The sequence below is a fragment of the Canis lupus genome, chromosome 25, assembly GCF_003254725.2.
Source record: "Canis lupus dingo isolate Sandy chromosome 25, ASM325472v2, whole genome shotgun sequence".
Classification (NCBI taxonomy): domain Eukaryota; kingdom Metazoa; phylum Chordata; class Mammalia; order Carnivora; family Canidae; genus Canis; species Canis lupus.
The window spans coordinates 41,253,828-41,271,928 of NC_064267.1; the positions used below are offsets into that span (position 1 = coordinate 41,253,828).

An 18,101-nucleotide genomic window follows, 5' to 3' on the forward strand; every position below is an offset into this window, starting at 1 on the left:
TAAAGAGACATATAATGCAAAAATCACAATAAGACCTATAGAGTGGCTCACATGGTGATAAGTGCTGTTGAGAAAAACACAGGTTTTCCATTTTAAAAAAAGAAAGAAAGTACCATCTTCATGTTATGGGCCTAAATACCAGCCATGCACTGGGCTCTCCTGATGTCCAACCTTACGTCCTCACCCCTTATTCCAAGGGCAGATGCTTATGTTGTGGGAAGGGGACGGTGTTCTGAAATTATCAGAGGCTGTGGAAAGTTGTCAAGGGAGATGTGATTTCTCTTTAGCTGAAAGAAAACTTCAGAAATGTTGTTGGTGATCTAGTCTAGAAATCTGGAATCCTAAAATCCCAATAACACGAAGCAAACATAGGGAAGTAAGTTAGGTCTCCCAAGCATTCTGCGGTGTGGGCCCATCATGTCTTTTATGTTTTCATTTGATATTAGTTTCCATCGAGTCAAGGATTCTGTCAAAAGGATCCAGATGCTACGAATGTAACCCTTCTCTGTTTTCTCCTAAAAACACATCATAAACACTAGAATTGTTCATTCAGGGCTCAGGGTCCCATGACCTCATAATACAGACCTCTCTGCTATACCAGTCACTCAGAGAAGTTTTGACAGAGGGGACTTCCATGAGTGTCATCCACTGTTGGCGCCACGCAAGGTGTAGTATGGCCCCAACTGAGGCGCCTCACATGGCTGTTATAACTGTTACAGGTACTACTTTAAGTTTATTCTACTGCAGGAATTATATTCAAAATCATATGTAATAAAAGGAAAACTGCTTAGAAAACTATTCACATTAGATTTATTATTACTACTAATTGCACGTAGAGGTTCAGCATGGATCATTCTGCATGAAGTTAAAAATTATTCAATATGCACAGCCCGATGAGAGTTTTTTCTCAAGAAAAACGAAATTATTTGTCTATGCAATTTAGATGTGTGTAGGGTCTTCGTGAACCACCACTCGATACAACCCATGAATTGATCCTATATTCTAGGAGGATCTGATGAAAAAGCTAAATGAATGATCTGAGGTCCAATCAGAGAGACAGAAACTAGTAATTTGAACAAAAGATGTGATTTGGAAACAACAGGCAATAAATTGATAGCTGCCACCAGGGGCATTAACAGCGAGGTTTTGCTTTTTAGGGGTAAACTATTTGAAGACAAAAAGGACCAAGGTCTATTGAAGCACCGACTATGACTTCTAAAGCTCTGGCGTACACATGAATCAGCTGAAGGACATATTTTGAGTTTTGTTGTCGTTTTTCCTTTGTAAAGATTTAGTTATTCATTTGAGAGAGAGAGAGAAAGTGGGAGGAGGGACAGAGGGAGAGGCAGAGAGAGAATCTCAAGCCGATTCCATGCTGAGAACAGAGCCTGATGCAAGGCTCCATCCCACAACCCATGAGATCATGACCTGACCCGAAATCAAGAATCAGACCCTCAACCTACTGAGCCACCCAGGCACCCCACTGGAGGACATGTTTAAACACACTTTCTGGGCCCCGTTCTGGGCACTTCTGATTCAGGAAGTTTCCATTAGGCCTGATCATTTACCTTTGTTACCAATTCCCTGGTGATGCTGATGATGTCAGTTCCAAGAGTTTTCTTCTTTTATCTTTAGGTGCTTTATTTCTACTGAAGAGCATCCTATCTTTAACACTTTGTTTTAGGACCAGGACCACAGTTAAAGTACTTTGTATTAATCACCTGTTCATTTCTAATTTAGTTATCACATGCGAACAGCAGAAAACCTTCATCTTTTTATTTTTTTTTTTTTGTTTTTTTTTTTTTGTTTTGTTTTTTTTTTAACCTTCATCTTTTTAAAGTACATATTTGGAATTTTTAAAAATAAGATCATTCCCATGCAATTGTATATTTGATTGCTTTTAAAAACTCTTACATCTTTAAATTTAGGATGTTTTTCGAACTGGTTAAAGAAAAATAATAACTTCTGTAATATTTTCTCAATTATTCTAGTAAAAGAACTACCCAGATCATTCTGTGAATAGGATTTGGAATTGTTGAATGCTCACCTGATTCAACATTAAAAAGATAAACTCTAAAAACCTCAAGAAACTGTAGCAGGTTTTTATATTGAGGAATTGTAATGAAATTGAACAAAGATTTGAAAAAAATAAAAGGAAAAACTGGATTCGGCAGTCTTTTTTCTTTCTTTTTTTTTTTCTAATGTAGGATTGGGTACTAAGATCAAAGATAGTTCAGCCTAGCTCTGGTTTTCCTATATAATTCTTGGGGCTTATGGAGTATTTTTCTTTCACATAGCTGAAAATACAGAAACAATGATATATATCTTTTGTCATAATGGAAATATTGGTTATATGACATTAATGAACCTCACTTTGAGCTGATGCACTAGTTTGAATTCTGTCCCTCCAAGGCTCTCTTCTGCTCTCCACACAGCAAACTTCATTGTCCACATAGTTTTATTTCATGGGACCTTTAATTTTATTCCATTAAATGATGATTGAGCTTCCCTCATCTCTCATCTAATTATTTCCATGACTTCCTGACGCTTTCTCCAATAAAGTAGTGAGACAGTTTTCTTAGCTAATAAAGCCAAATGGCAGAAAAACCTCTAGCCGTGAGTCATAATTCCTGGGGTTTTCATCTGAATTTACCAGCTAGCTAGGCCTTCAACAAACACTTAATATGTTTTTCTTTCTGGGCCTATGTTTTCTCAGATGTAGAATGACAAATGTAAAGTTATTATTTCTGGGGCGTCTGGCTGGATCAGTTGGAGTGTGTGACGCTTAATCTTGGGGTTGTGGGTTCAAGGTCCATGTTGGGTGTAGAGAGTAATTAAAATAAGATCTTTAAAAAAATAAATAAACAACATAAAAATTATTTCTAGGAATACTCTGAATCTAAAAATATTTAATCAAAATATCTTAAAAAATATAATACTGCTTTGTTTTACTAAATAACCCAACAGGGTCAATAAAATTATGGAGATTGTTCTCTTTTATTGCTATTTCAAAAAATAATTGTATGTCTTTCATTTGTCAAGGTAGATGAACAGTGGGGTACAATAGTGGGCATGTGCTTATGTCTGGATTGTCATTGCTCTGATTTTTTTTTTTTTTTTTAATGGCAATTCTGGTAACGGCAAATAGATGGTTCTAGCTAATGTGTCATAATAAAATTTGCCAGTAGGTGGCAATACAATGCAGAAAACGGTAGGAAACAGGGCTCTATATCTGTATCCCCAAGGAAATGTGCTTTGTTCCATCGTCTTTAATGAGAATTATTTAATCAATATAAACTATAGCAAACAAATGAATTGAAAGATATTAATATCACTGTCTGACTGTCTTTAAATATGGGCAACATTTTAAACTTTATGATGGAATTCATTCCAAGAAATAGTTCTGAAGTATTTGGGATTTCTCAACATTTCAAGAATTTTAAAGGTTTATTGAAAAAGTGTAACAATCAAGTACAATGCTTATTTTTAAAAAATAGGCTTTATGAATTATTAAGAAAAGGATAAGGCCAAGGGAAAAGGCTTATTAATTTTTTTCATTTTAAATTTATTTCTAAGGCTGTGTTTTCCTTTTAAGGTTGGGCTCGTGAAATATCTTTCATGTTATTCCCATGCATGGGGGTGAAGTGAGATGTTTCCAGTGACCCCAGACTCAGGTGATGGTTTAACACATAGGGCAGCACCTTCTGGAATCATGGAATCATCACCACTGGGGCTCAGCCACCTTCCCACAGATGTCCCTGCTCCACATTTTCCTGCCATCACCAGGCACGTTAGGAGGGACAGGATCAAAGCGGGGAGTTCACCGCTCATGGAGAGACTATTCCTTCCTTTCCCAGTGGGAAAGAGCCTGAGATGCCCTAGGCAAGTGGAGACCTAAAAGCCTACTCATGAAAGACTCTGGAGAGCTGGCCATAGTTGAGGGGGGACCTCAGGTCCTGCTGGGACCCCCAGAGCAGAAGGAGCAAATATTGTGTTTAGTACAGCACAGTTGGGAGCAGGTATTGGGGAAAATAAGCAATAGTTTTACTGGAATACCCCAATGGATTAAGATTTCTGAATTTTCCTTGATTGCAATGCAACTGTCTCCATGTTATAGCAAAATTTTAGCTGCCATCTAACTTCTTAGTAGCAGTAGCACGTCGGTAGGTTTGGCTTTTGTGGTAACTGTGCTTAATGATGCGCTTGGGAACCCTTAATTTTTGTGTCTCATCTATCTATGGTGTCTGGCATAGAGAAGACACCCCAAAAATATAGAACTACAACAAAGGCTTACGTGGGGTGTATGTGTTTTCTCTCTGGATCATGCTACTTCCATTAACAAATTTCTTACATGCTATTTCTGAGGCAGCTCTTGCTAGAACAGCCTCACACTGTACTTACTTATGGAACTTTGAAAAAACCTGATGCCTAAATCTTTTCTTCAAAGATTTTAATCTAGTTGGTGTTATCTGGACACTGGGATTTTAAAATTTTTCAGGAGATTCGAATATGCTGCCAAGATTGAGAATGGCTGTCTGGATTAATTTTCCTTCCTACCAATTCTTTCTTCAGCTGTATCTAATCTACAATTTTATTCATTCATTAAGATCTGAATTTGAATGACTATGCTTTTATTTAAACTCTGAGACATCTATTACTATTTTAATTGATCTGCTCTTTTATTATGGTGCCATTTTCTTATGGTCTCAGCATCTTTTTTAAAAAAAATACTTTTAAACATTCGAAATCTATTTATTTTATAGCTTCTTCTGCATGATTATTTCCTTGGAAGTTCTCAGGATTCTACTCCTGCTTTTTGGCGTGTGCTATCTCTTGCTTATGGAGGCTTGTTCTCTTGCATGTTTTATAATATTGGATCGGAAACCTAACTTAAAAGAGCTCTATCTGGGAATCCTCGTGAGATCCAAGGCAGTTTTGCTTTTTGTTTTGCTGAATGCCTACTAATATCTCCGCAGTCCTAGAAAACCTATTTTATGTTAATTCCTGATGCTTGGATCAGATATTTGAATTCTCCTACTCCAAACCACCGTAATGGACAGGGCTAGGATAGACAAGATTGCTCCCTGTCTTTTCATGTAGATAAATGAATTCTTTAGCTGCATTCTTTTCCTTGAGGGTACAGAGGCTTTCTTAATCATGATCCACTTCATTCAGGCTACTGGCCTCCATTGCTGGCTTCATAAAGAAATGACAGCTCAGTCTCCAACTTTGGGCATTGTCCCTCCCTGACACACCTTCCCGAAAGCTATGCCTTTGTTCACATTCTTTCTCTTCTTTCTCAACACTTCAGCTATGCATAGAAAATAATGCTTGTATCACTTTACCTGGCATTTCTGGAGTTTATCTCAAGATAATTTGCTGAATTGTCTGTCTGCTTGCATAAGCCAACCCCTATCTCATCCCCACCCCACCTCAACACATTGTGCATAATGGATGCTCAATAATGTCTTCTGATTTCACTGTCCACATAGTCTCACTTACTGCATCAGCCCCTGACATCTTGCAGGAGTGCTCAGTTCCCTGAGAAGCACCCATCATCCTTTTACCTCTCTTGTGGTTTATTAACTCAATTTCTTTCATGTATATTCACAGCACTTGGTGTGCTGGCATTTTCAGGTTTACTAAGCTTGTTTCCTATTATGGATGAAAGAGTTTCTTAAAATCGTGCCTGTCCCAGGATGCTTACAGGCCACAGAGTTATCATTTTAAAATTGACATGGATTTTTAAAGTTATTAATAATTTTGAAAAAACACATATTTCACTACTTCTACTCCCAAACCGGTCTTGCATGGATGCATATTCTTAATTAAATGAGGTCCACAAAATATATGAGATTGCTAGTATTTTCAATGCATTTTAAAATAAGTCTACTCCATGCTATGTAGTTTACATTATAAACTGAAATAGAGGCCTGTGTAATTTGCTATGTATTGAAATTCAGTGAGTTTGTTGATGATGATACTGGCGGGTTATGCTGAGACTCTTTTCGTTATCAACTGCACATATTTTAAGGGATAGAATGTGCTTTACAATGGAGATTTTTAAAGGACTTCTGGCAGGATAATAATAATAATAAGCAAGAAAAAGAGATGGTCTCCTTTATGTAACATTGAGGGGAAACACAATAATAAAAATAACTGTAATGTAATTGGATATTAGTTTTTAAATTACATTGGTTCACTTAGATCTTTAAAGGACAAAGGGAAATAAAAGATAATGAAAGTAACATTCATCATCAGATTTCTCAGATTGCATGAAAATGTCCCTGCCCTGAGTTTAAAAAAAAAAAAAAATCAGTGCCTCTTGCATATGATTAGCCAGACTTGGTTTTGATTGTCTCCATTATGATCTTCTTGTTAGAGTGTAATGAGATTCAGTCCTGCACATATGAATACCCACCGCCTGTCACTGAGCCATCTGCCCATGACTTAAAGGCATGAGCATGCTGTCTGTAGTGAATAGAGAAAAATGGAAATTTGTATTAGAATCGTTTCTCTTTGTTCTTTGTTCATGATTTAAAGCCACTTGGCATTATTCTTCAGGGCTCAGACATTTAGCAGGCAGCATATCTAACAACTTTAAACTATGTCCTAAAATTGGGGTATATTTTGCTATCTGGGCATTAGCCAACCTTCTTCTTGTACCAGCTATTTTTTAAGGCAGTGCTTTTTAAAAAAAATAACAGTAGACTTTATTTTCTAGGGAAGTTTAGTTTTAAAGAAAATCAGTGAGAAAGTACAGACTTCCCATATCACCATATCCTTGCTCTTCCCCGTCATCCCCACCACCAGGCTCCATAGTCTCCCCTGTGATCAGCATCTTTCAGTGGTAAGGCACGTTTGTTACAATTGATGAACCAATATTGGTGCACTGTCATTAACTGAAGTCGTAGTTTGCATTAGGGTTCACTCTTTGTGTTCTACGGTTCTATGGGTTTTGCCAAATGCATAAAACCATGCATTCACCATTACATTATCACACAGAATAATTTCAATGGCCTAAAATCCCACATTCCATCTATTCATCCTCCCACCCCAAGCCCAATCACCACTGATGGGTTTTACTGTCTCTATAGTTTTCTGTTTTTCCAAAATGTCATAGAGTTAGAGTCATACACTCTGTAGTTTTCCCAGATCATTTTTTTTTCACTTAGCAACATACATGTACCAGCTTTTAATTACCCTGAGTACACCCTTCATTGTAGACCAACTTCTTCCTGCTTTAATTTTGATTTTTTTCACTCCTCACATGTCATATTATTAATGTCCATCATCAGTTACCAAAAACAAAACAAAACAAACTAAAACAAAACTCAAAAACTACATGAGGAAATATTTAAATCAATTGCCAGAGTGACACTTTAAAATTTACTTGGTGGTTCTCCTGTTATAAATAGATAATTAAAGGCAAATAAAAGAGCAGGTGATGATGTGAGGAGAAGAAATGTAAGCATACCTCTCTGACTTGCTCAGCCTCAGTTTCTCCATCTCTACAAGGAGGGGATATTGTTACTGTTTCAAGTTGTTCCCGAGGATGTCACACATGTTCCATGTGATTTATATGGATGGCACTCAATGACAGTGAAGGAAGCAGACAAGAAGTAGAAGACAAGCAGGAAGACAGAGAGATGAGGAAACATTACACAAAGGAGTTGGAGAAAGGAGCAGAGTTTGCTGTGACCCAAGCAAAGTAGAGGTTGTTTCTGAGAACCAGGTCCATCGGCAAGATATGAAATCCTCCTGAAGGGTGTGAAACAGAAAAATGTTTACCTTTCAGAAAGTCCCCTTGGCTGTTGGAACCTAGGTGATTTTTTTTGATGATCATTTCTCAAAGTTGATAGAACAGGCACAATATTTAATGCCTATTTCACTTCCCTAATAATTCTAAAAATAAATATAAAAATCAAGAATTTGTTTTGCCATTGTAGAATTAAAATGTATATAAAATATAATATTTTAGCTATTTCAACCCTAACACCCTTTTTTTTTTTCTGATTTCCTGTCAGCCCCATCTTTAGAGACATTTCAAAGTGATACTATTCATCTTCTTAAATACTGTTGAATATTTTAAATCAATGGCGGACATACTAAGTGAAGGTACTAATGTACCTGCCAATTACATTACATTTTTCTAGTGAGAAATTGTTTAAACATAAGAAATGTCATAGGACTACATGTCCAATGTATCTAGATAATGTTTTCCAAGGAAAGTGTTGCTTCTCTGAGTTTACACAGGTAAACAGGTGGTTCCACACCTCCTGGTCCTAAGGTTTCCCAGTGGTCATCACTCCTGGGAATTTACCTTGAGGAAAGCATGGGAACTCTTTTGATGTTGTGTGCTGGCATCCTCAATTCCCCCAGAGTTACCAGAACTCTGTGTATTTCAGAGCAGCATTATGCTTACAGCCTCCCCTCCTGAGGAAAAGGCACAAGCAGATTGCTCACACAATAGATAGGAATGAGTACTACATGTTTTATGACTATAAGCCCCCAGTTCCTGGTATCCCTGAATCCACACTCAGGGTGAAGAGTGAGTCTGTTTCGTCCTTCTCCAGTTGGACGATGCTCAGTGGTCATCCTTAGCACCTCCACCATCTCAGTGGTGGTGAACCAGTGTTCTGTGATGACCTTTCAGGATTTTCTGGTTCATGTTCATTTATGATTCCTGAGGACTAGTCATAGTCTGCTTCTGTCTCTGGAGTGAACAGCTGAAGAAAGCTCTATGGTTGCCTATTCTCTCTCATTGGGCTCAGTTCCTATATCTGATGCAGATGGTCCTTACCTGTGCTGTGGGATTATGAATACACAGAGATGTGTCTCTCAGATTTCTCTTTGTGAGGACTGTGGTTGGCTGACAGCCTTGAGCTGTGTGTTCCTTTAAGATCTGCCCCAGGTTATGTTTAGGAATCCCCCCAGTCCTTGAGCAAAGGCCTAATCTCATTTCTGCCCCAGGGCAGGTCATGCAATCAGGCGTGCTTTGCTCCAGAACACCCCCTGGGGCCGGCAGAGGTATTGCAGTCTGCATTATGGTGGGATGGCTTCCTCCTCCCAATCCTGTTCCTGTCCTTTTCTCACATAGGTGTCCCCAACAAGCCTATTGTCCTCCTAATTCTACCTCTGCATCCACTTGCTGTATCAGGTATTACCTACCCAATTAATTAAATTAAATTAAATTATCTACTCAATTAATTAAATAAGTCCTTAATTGAAGAGGGGGACACCTATGTTGGGGCCCCAACATCGTGATTAAATGGTAAGTGATTATAAGGAGGGTTCAAGTCTTCTTCATCACACACAGGGATTGCTTACAATAGCCTTCTGCTCATTGAATTCCATTTTCCAGAATTCACTTTTGGCTACATTTGTGTTCTTTATTAGCATAGACTTTTTACCCTTACCCTGAAGGTCTACACTTCCAACGCTTGGGCATGATTAAAAATCCACTCCCCTCTCCAGGTAAATTCAGGTTAACTTCTCAATTGCCAAAACCCTCCTGTCTTCCACAGGGCAGCAAAGACGGCCCGCTCTGTTCTTCAGCTTTCCTTTCTTGGCTTGACTTAGTATCTCTGCCGCTCTTTTGGCAGGCTATCCTGAGATGTCATTTTCTAAGAAAGGGATTCGCTTATAATTCAGCTGACTGCCTCCTTTATATGTTGTAATATGTTTTGGCAGCTACGGCAAACAGAGATTAGGCGTAGGCTGCTCTCCCTTTGAACACAACTTGCTGAAACAGTAAGGGGACACGTCTGTGCTATTTCAGGGCATGTGCAATCTAGTGAGTGACATGTGAGTCCCTGAGATTTCCATTCACAAAAGGATTGTTTTGGGGTTAGCCACATACTCTAAGGTGTCCTCGGTGGGACATTTATGGTGACAGGAGGGCATTTTTCTTATAAGGAAAATGTGCTCCCTTGCGGATCATTAGGAGGCTGTTGGGTGATAGGGTTAGGGATTGGGAGATTAGCCTAGTCTTCCTCTTTCTGAGGCAAAACCTCCAGGTGATTAACATCTGCCTCCCCCATATCCTGTTTACCTGTTACAGTCCGAATGTGTCCCCCAGACTCATGTTGAAGTCCCAACCGCCAAAGGTTTTTGGTAGGCAGGATCTTTGGGAATTGCCTAATCCATGAGGGTGGAACCCTCATATGAGCCCTGTTGGTGATGAGCTTCCCAATCTGTAATATGTTGTCACAGCAGCTCAAATGGACTGAGATTTTACCAGTCACGTTTTTTACTCCTGCCTCTCCAGTGGGAACTGTTAGCAACCAGGGACCATTTAGTCACACAGTCCACCAATGTTTCCACTTTCTAGTGATCTCTCTTAATATTTATCCCTAAGTCTCTCCCACCTTTTCTATTTTGATATTCTCCTGATTTACCCTCCTTGCTCCTGAATACTTTCACACTTTCTACCATCTAACCATAAGTATCCCCTAAGTCTTAATTTGGGGATAATTATTCTGTTATCAGGAATTTACTCTCATGGCTTCCCAATGCATATTGCATAAACTGAACATGTGATTTTATTTTATTTTATTTTTTTAATTTTTTTTTTTATTTATTTATGATAGTCACAGAAAGAGAGAGAGAGGTGGGGGGGCAGAGACACAGGCAGAGGGAGAAGCAGGCTTCATGCCCCGGGAGCCCGACGTGGGACTCGATCCCGGGTCTCCAGGATCGCGCCCTGGGCCAAAGGCAGGCGCCAAACCGCTGCGCCACCCAGGGATCCCCTGAACATGTGATTTTAAACTTATGCTGCAGAATTGCCTATTTGATTGTATTTGAGATATCTTGCTATCTATTCAAAAACAAAGAGTAATTTGGGTGGACACAAGCCACTCAGGAATGGGGCATGAAACCAACTACTGACAAGTTTGATCCCTTTCCAAGGTCAAAGTGTCATTGCAAGCTCTTGTCCTCTTTCCTGCTATGTCCTTTGACCTGGAGGAAGATGACCTTGAGCAGTCTCCCAGTTTGTTTTCACCTCCTCAATATGCCTCTGCCGTGGAGTAGGAAGATATGAATTTAGGTTGAACAATAGTGAACACACATCTCAGTTGCCACCCTTCTTTTCATTCAGGAGATGCCTGGCTATCTCCCAGCTACACATCAGATTCTGGAGGAGAAGCCCCTCACCCCCAGTGGTACTGAGAACTTCAAGTGGCTGCAGCAATGTCTAAATCTAGAGTTGCTGGTGGTAATCTCATTTGGTGAACACTCTGAAGTCTTGTTTTCCATCACATATGTCAGCTGATTTATTATCATCCTTAATTGTATATTTTAGATATCATTCTCATCTCTATTTTTATTTGTTGCTCATTTCCTTTTTCAACTTTTCCTGGGGTGGGGGGTGCAGAGAGAGGGAGAGAGAGAATCCCAAGCAGACTCTGCACTGAGCACAAAGAGTCCAACATGAGGCTCGATCTCACAACCCTGAGATCATGAGCTGAGTTGAAATCAAGAGTCAGAGTCTTAATCAACCGAGCCACCCAGGTGCCCCCCTTTTTCAACATTTTATAGTGAAAATTTTCAAACACCATAAATTTAAATTTTTTTCTAGTGAATACCCATATACCATTCACATTTTACTAAATATGTTTGACACATAACTATCCGTGTATCCATCACTGTGCCCACCAATTGATCCATCATGTATTTTGAGAAACATTATAATGCCTTAAAATAAGACCATGCAGAATTTTCCCCAAAATGCTTCAGCAGACATTTCATTACAGTTTTTATTTCAATATAAACTAAACATTACAGAAGTGCACAAATTTTAAGTGTACATATGTTGAGTTTTGACAAATGCATACACTAAGATAACCCAAACCCCATTGAGAGCATTACTAATGCCAAAGAGAGCTGTCTAATCTCATTTTCCAGCAAATTCTTACCCCCATACCTCAAAAGCAACTTCTGCTCAGATTTTTTTTTTTCATATTACAGACTAACTTATAGACTAACTCTGCCATTTCTGGAACCTTATATAAACCATACACGCAGTATGGACTCTTTTATGGAAAGGTTCTTTCACTCAGCATAATGTTTGCAAAACTCATTTATTCATCCCATATATTATGTTATGGCTGAGGAATATTCCATTGTATGAATATGCCAGTTTATCCATTCTCCCATTGATAGACACCTAGACTTTCCAAGTCAGGGCTATTTCGGTAAATACACTATAACCAATCTTGTAAAAATCTTATGGTGGGCATACATTTTCATTTCTTTTGAGTAACTATGTAGGATTAGAATTGTTGAGTAGGTGTGTGCTTATTTTTATAAGAAAATGCTGGGCAGCCCGGATGGCTCAGCGGTTTAGCCCCGCCTTCAGCCCAGGGCCTGATCTTGGGGACCTGGGATCGAGTCCCACATAGGGCTCCCTGCATGGAGTCTGCTTCTCCCTCTGCCTGTGTCTCTGCCTTTCTGTCTCTCATGAATAAATAAATAAAATCTTAAAAAAAAAAAAAAGAAAAGAAAATGCCAGATCTTTATCCAAACTAGTTGTACCATTTTACTTTCCAACCAAAAACATATGAAAATTTCAGCTGTTCTACATCCTCAACAACAACTAATGTTACTCACCTTTGTATGTTTAGCTATTCTGTTGACTATTGAGTATCATTTCATTGTGGATTTAATTTGAACACCTCTAATGACTTCAACTTTTCTCATGAGCTTATTGACCATTTGAGTAACTTCTTTTGGGAATGTCTGTTTAAACTTTGCCCATATCTTCTGGAGTTTCTTGTATTTTTGTTACTAAGTTGTAAAAGTTTATATATCCTCGATGCCAGTACTTTGTCAGATATGTTTTTTAAGTATTCTCTCCAAGTCTATTACTTGCATATTAATTTTCTTAATGGTGATTTTGATAAAAATATTTATTTTTAATTTAATGAAACCTAACATCAATGTTTCTTTTATTGCTTTTTGTGATCCAAGAATATTTTTCTACCTTGAAGTCGTGAAGGTATTCCATAAAGTTTTCTTATAAAACTTTTATAGTTTTAGCTTTTACATGCAGGTCAATATTCCATCTCTAATTCCATTCTAATTCCATCTCTAACTACTTTTATGTGTGGTAGAAAATAGGACTTTATTTTTTTTCCATGTTGATATCCAATTATTCCAGCATTGCTTGTTAAAAAGTCTTTTTTCTTTCTTTCTTTTTTGGATTCCCTTGGCACTTCTACACCCTATAATTGTCAGTGTGTAAATAACAATGGTAAGACAGTGGATAGCGTCACCTAGATTACCTTAGTTCCCCCCTAATATTGTCTACTTGTTCTATCATTTGCCAAGATAGAAGAGTTAAAATCTTTAATCATGCTATTTCTCTGTCGAATTATGTCAGTTTTTAAAAAAATATTTTATTTATTTATTCATGAGAGACACAGAGACAGTGGCAGAGAGAAAAGCAGACTCTCTGTGGGGTGCCTGATGCAGGACTCTATCCTGGGACCCCAGGATTACAACCTGAACCAAAAGCAGATGCGCAACAACTGAGCCACCCAGGTGCCCAGAATTATGTCAATTTTTGCTTCATATTTGTAGGACTGCTGACAACACTGCCTCTATCTTTGACCCTCCATCTGGTTCATGCTGGAGCAATGGCCTCCCTTGGGGCTATGTGTTGCAGGTGCTATGGAGATTAATGTAAGCCCCCATGGAAATCCAGGAAGGCTTATTCTGATCTTGCCTAAAGTGGCACATGGAAGCCCCCACTTTATTTAACTAGAAGAGATTCTCTGCTGCACAGATGGTGCCACTTTAGATAACTACCCTTTGACCTCACTGCAATGCCCCTAGCTCTATAAAAGCTGTGGGTCAACTCTGGACTCCGTGGAGAGCAGCTGGTTAGTGCTTGGATTCTGCATTTGTCTGATTCCCTCCTGTCAGTAAGTTACCGTGAATAATACTGTGGAAATGGCATGGAGTGGCTTGCTGTGTTTTTCAGTCTTAAAGTGACTTCTCAGTCTGGAAGATAATTTACTGACCCTTCTCCACCTTCTAACAATATTCTTTTGGGGCACTGTTCCTAGATTCGCACATATTTATGATTATTATATATTCCTGAAGAATTAAGCTTTTTATCATTGTGATCATCTCTATCCCTGGAAATAGCAAACTTCTTTAAGTCCATTTCTGATTAATATGGACACTTCAGCCTTCTGAGGCTCTTTGCCTGCTACATCTTCTGTCATTCATTTGCTTTGCAACTCTCTGTGCTTGAAGGGCATTTTTATAGGCAGCATATAGTTATGGTAATTCCTGTCTTTTAATCATCATGCTCTGACCATTACAGTTATTATGATTTTTTTAAAGATTTATTTATTTATTTATTTATTTATTTATTTATTCATTTATTTATTTATTCATGAGAGAGAGAGAGGGAGAGAGAGAGGCAGAGACACAGGCAGAGCGAGAAGCAGGCTCCATGCAGGGAGCCTGACATGGGACTCAATCCAGGCTCTCCAAGATCAGGCCCTGGGCTGAAGGCAGTGCTAAACCACTGAGCCACGGAGGCTGCCAGTTATTACAATTTTTGATGTGGTTGGATACAGGTCTACCATTTTATTGTTTCCTATTTCTCTCTCTGTTTCTTGATTTTCTGTTCTTTGATTTAATTTCCTTTCGAAATTACTTGACTCTTTCTAGAATTGTACATTCATCTATTTGTTCTTCAGTTGCAGTCCCTTGCATTATTTTTTGTTTAATCCTCTTTTTCAGTCTATTTAAACTTAATATTCCACCGTTTCATGTTAGTTGTAGAAATCTGACACAAGTACTAACCCATGTGTCCCCATATCCTTCACGCTGTTTGTCATATGTATTGACGTGTATACCGTAAAAACTCTATGTAACAATATTGTGATTTTTTATTTTACTTTAAAGAAATTAAAAGGAAAAATAGCCTTTTATATTTATCCAGAATTTTATATTTCAGCTGGTATTCACTTTTCCTGAATATCCAAGTATGCATTTGGTAGCAGTTTTCTTTCATCCCAGAGAATTTGCTTTAGCATATTCTTATAGCGTATGTCTGCTGGAGAAAATTTCACTAGTTTTATTTCATCTAAAAATGTTTTCATTTCAACTTCATTAGTGAAAGATGTTTTTGCTTCATATAGAATTTTGAGTTGACAGGTTGTTCTTTCTGCACATAAAGATATGTTCCACCCTATGTCAGTACTATAGTTTTTGTGCCAAGTCAGCATTCATTTGAAAAGCTGTTCTGTATGTAGTGTGTCATTTTTCTCTGGCTTCTTGCAAGATATTTTCTTTATCATTGTTTTTTAGCAATTTAAATAGGACATGACTAGCTTGATTTTCTTTATCTTCCTTTGTTTTTACTGAATTCTTTGAATCTGTGTGTTTATTACATTTACCAAATATGGAAAAATTGTCACCTGTAGATTTTTAAATAATTTTTGCACCATTTTCTCTTCTCTCCTTCTGGAACTTCAATTATACATGTATATTAGATCTTGATGTTGTCCTAAAGGTCCATGAGGATCTGTCCACTCCTTCTTTAAATTTTTTTTCCAATCTTTTCTTTGTGTCATCTTCAGATTTGATCACTTCTATTAGCTCAGCTTCAGGTTCACTTTATCTTTTCTCTTTTGATTCCATTCTGATAATAAGCATTGGGTAAAGTTCTGATAACTGATACATTATTTTTCAGTTCTGGAATTTCCATCTTTTTCTTTTTGTAGTTTCATTGTTTCTAGCAAAGCTTTTCTTCTTTCATTCATTGCAACCTTTTTCCCCCCACTCATTGAGCATAATTCTAATGGCTGCTGTAAAACATTTGAATGTTCATTCCAATATTTGGTGATTTTGGAGTTACTTCTGTTAATTGTCTCTCCTCTTGACAATGGCTCACATTTTCCACATTCTTAGTAACATATTTTTGGAACATATCTAGGGAATGGATTTTGTTATAATCTCCAAGAGTTTTGATCTTTGTCTTGTTTGTTTGATCAGGAAATTTATTCTATCAAAGTCAAATTCAAATTACATGGCAGTTAGTTAAATAGAAGTTAAAATCCCAGTTCTGAGCTGGACTGTGTTGAATCTTCTTCACATATGCATGATTCAGAGATCACCCACAAATTTTGCTAGAGTTTATAAACCAGATTTGAGGCTCCCTCTCTTTGGCTTGCTGCCTGCTATTATCTCTACCTCATTCACAAGTAGCTGTTGTAGCCCTAAATTCTATCCTCTGGTTTTTCAGATTTTAAAAAACTTAAAGTTTTTCTTTTTTTTTAAAGGAAAGTATTTTTTACTCCACATGTCACTGGTTGCAGCTGCTTCCATACTAATAGTAAAGCTGTAACATGAGAAACACATCCCATACTGTTCCCTCCTTTCAAATGTTAATTCCCCCTGGAATTGGCCTACTTTTGTGCACTGTCTACAACTTTCAAGTAGTTTTTATTTTTTTCATGTCTTCTCCAGGTTTTATAGTTGTTATCTGTGGTAGAGTCATTCTGGTAAGAACTAACTTGACCATATTAAAAGCAGACTCCTTGATCACTATCTGATTGACTCCTCCAACTCTCTACACTTTTAAGTAGCACAAATTAGAACTAGATACTATGATGTGGCAATAATCATGATGAAGGGATTGCACTGGGACAATTTCACCAAGAAAGCAAAGCCTGGATAAATTTGTAATACCATAAAAATATAAAACCAATTGGATATGGCAAAAGTTTTAAGTTGAGTGGAGTAAGGAATGATCCTAAAACTGGTAGTTTGCCTAGGTGAAAAAGTTAAGTGCTGATACAGATCAGTCTGAGAAAACAAAAGAACAAAGGTTTTTGCTAAACCTGAAGGACAGATGAGGGGCAAAAAGGGGAGGTGTCTAAAGCCTGAACATGTTTGAAGTGCCAATAGGGCACCTGTATATGGTCTATAGCAAGAAGAGGAAAATTTAGGTTTAAAGCTAAGGAGCAATTTGAGGAGAGAATTCTATATTTGTGGATCAATACTGGATATAAGAGCTGAAGACATTCGAATGAATATCATAGGGATTCTATTTTATTTTGAGCCACATGAAATTGTCATTTTTGCTGGTCAAATCTAATCAAATACTAGCAGTTTTACATGGTTCAACTGAATAAGCATAGGGGATATCAACCTTATCTAAGGAATAATTTACCTACTAGAACCTGACTGGGAGACCATCAGGTGGCATCAGAGGAGTAGGAGAGGAATGAATAGGTAAAGCTGGCATAAAACTGAGGTGGAACTAGCGAGAATTGGGAAGAAATATGTTACATATGTAACATATAACCTATATTAATAACACTTTAGTTCTTAAGTTGAGTGGTGAGCTCATGGATATTCATTTTATTATCATTTAAAAAATATTATTTTAAACAATTAAATCATTTTGAATTACAGGGGAATACAAAAGAGTTACACAAATAAAACATAAAAATCCAAAACCTCTCAATACATTTTACTGTATATGCCACACAATTCCTTATTATTACCATAATTAATTTTGTAAGTAGTATCTAAGTTCCATGAAAAATGTCCTCATATTTAAAAATATATAGAGATTCTGAAAGTACAAAGAGAAAGAAAAATTTTAAGAAGTTTTTCCTAATACAGGAAGAATTTATAACTGATACTTCATTTTTGAATAAAAAGATTATTAGGGAGGAAGAGAAACATAAGAGTCTAACTAAGGAAGCCTTCTCAGGCTCCCTGAAACAGCTGTGCCACAGAAATTTTCCTGTTTTTCCTCTAGGGAACTGAGATGCTGACCATATATGTTTTTCTAGACCAAAAATAAACATGAACTTTATTCTTCAACTGAACATGAGTCCGCGTATCCTCAGGGAAATCCAAGGGCAGATCTAAGAGACTCAGTGAGCCTTAGAGAAATGTATTACCCATTTCTTCTGCTTCCTTGCAAATTTGCTTCTGCTAGGGAGAGTATTCATAATATTTGAAGAATCATAAATAAGTAGAAAAAGTAAAAACCGAATGAATAAGGCTGAGACACATTAAATGCAGACCCAGGGAATAGGTAGACGGATAGGGAATACACAAGA

At 37.6% G+C, this 18,101-nt stretch overlaps 1 long non-coding RNA gene across 2 annotated transcripts in view; it reads left to right on the forward strand.

Annotated features, from left to right (window-relative positions):
• Positions 1-596: 596 nt before the first annotated feature.
• Positions 597-18,101, forward strand: part of LOC112669849 (uncharacterized) — a 36,649-nt gene continuing 19,144 nt past the window's right edge. For both annotated transcript variants that reach the window (XR_007405955.1, XR_003142604.3), the window contains exon 1: positions 597-719. This is a non-coding gene — a long non-coding RNA (uncharacterized LOC112669849). The remainder of the gene's footprint in view (positions 720-18,101) is intronic.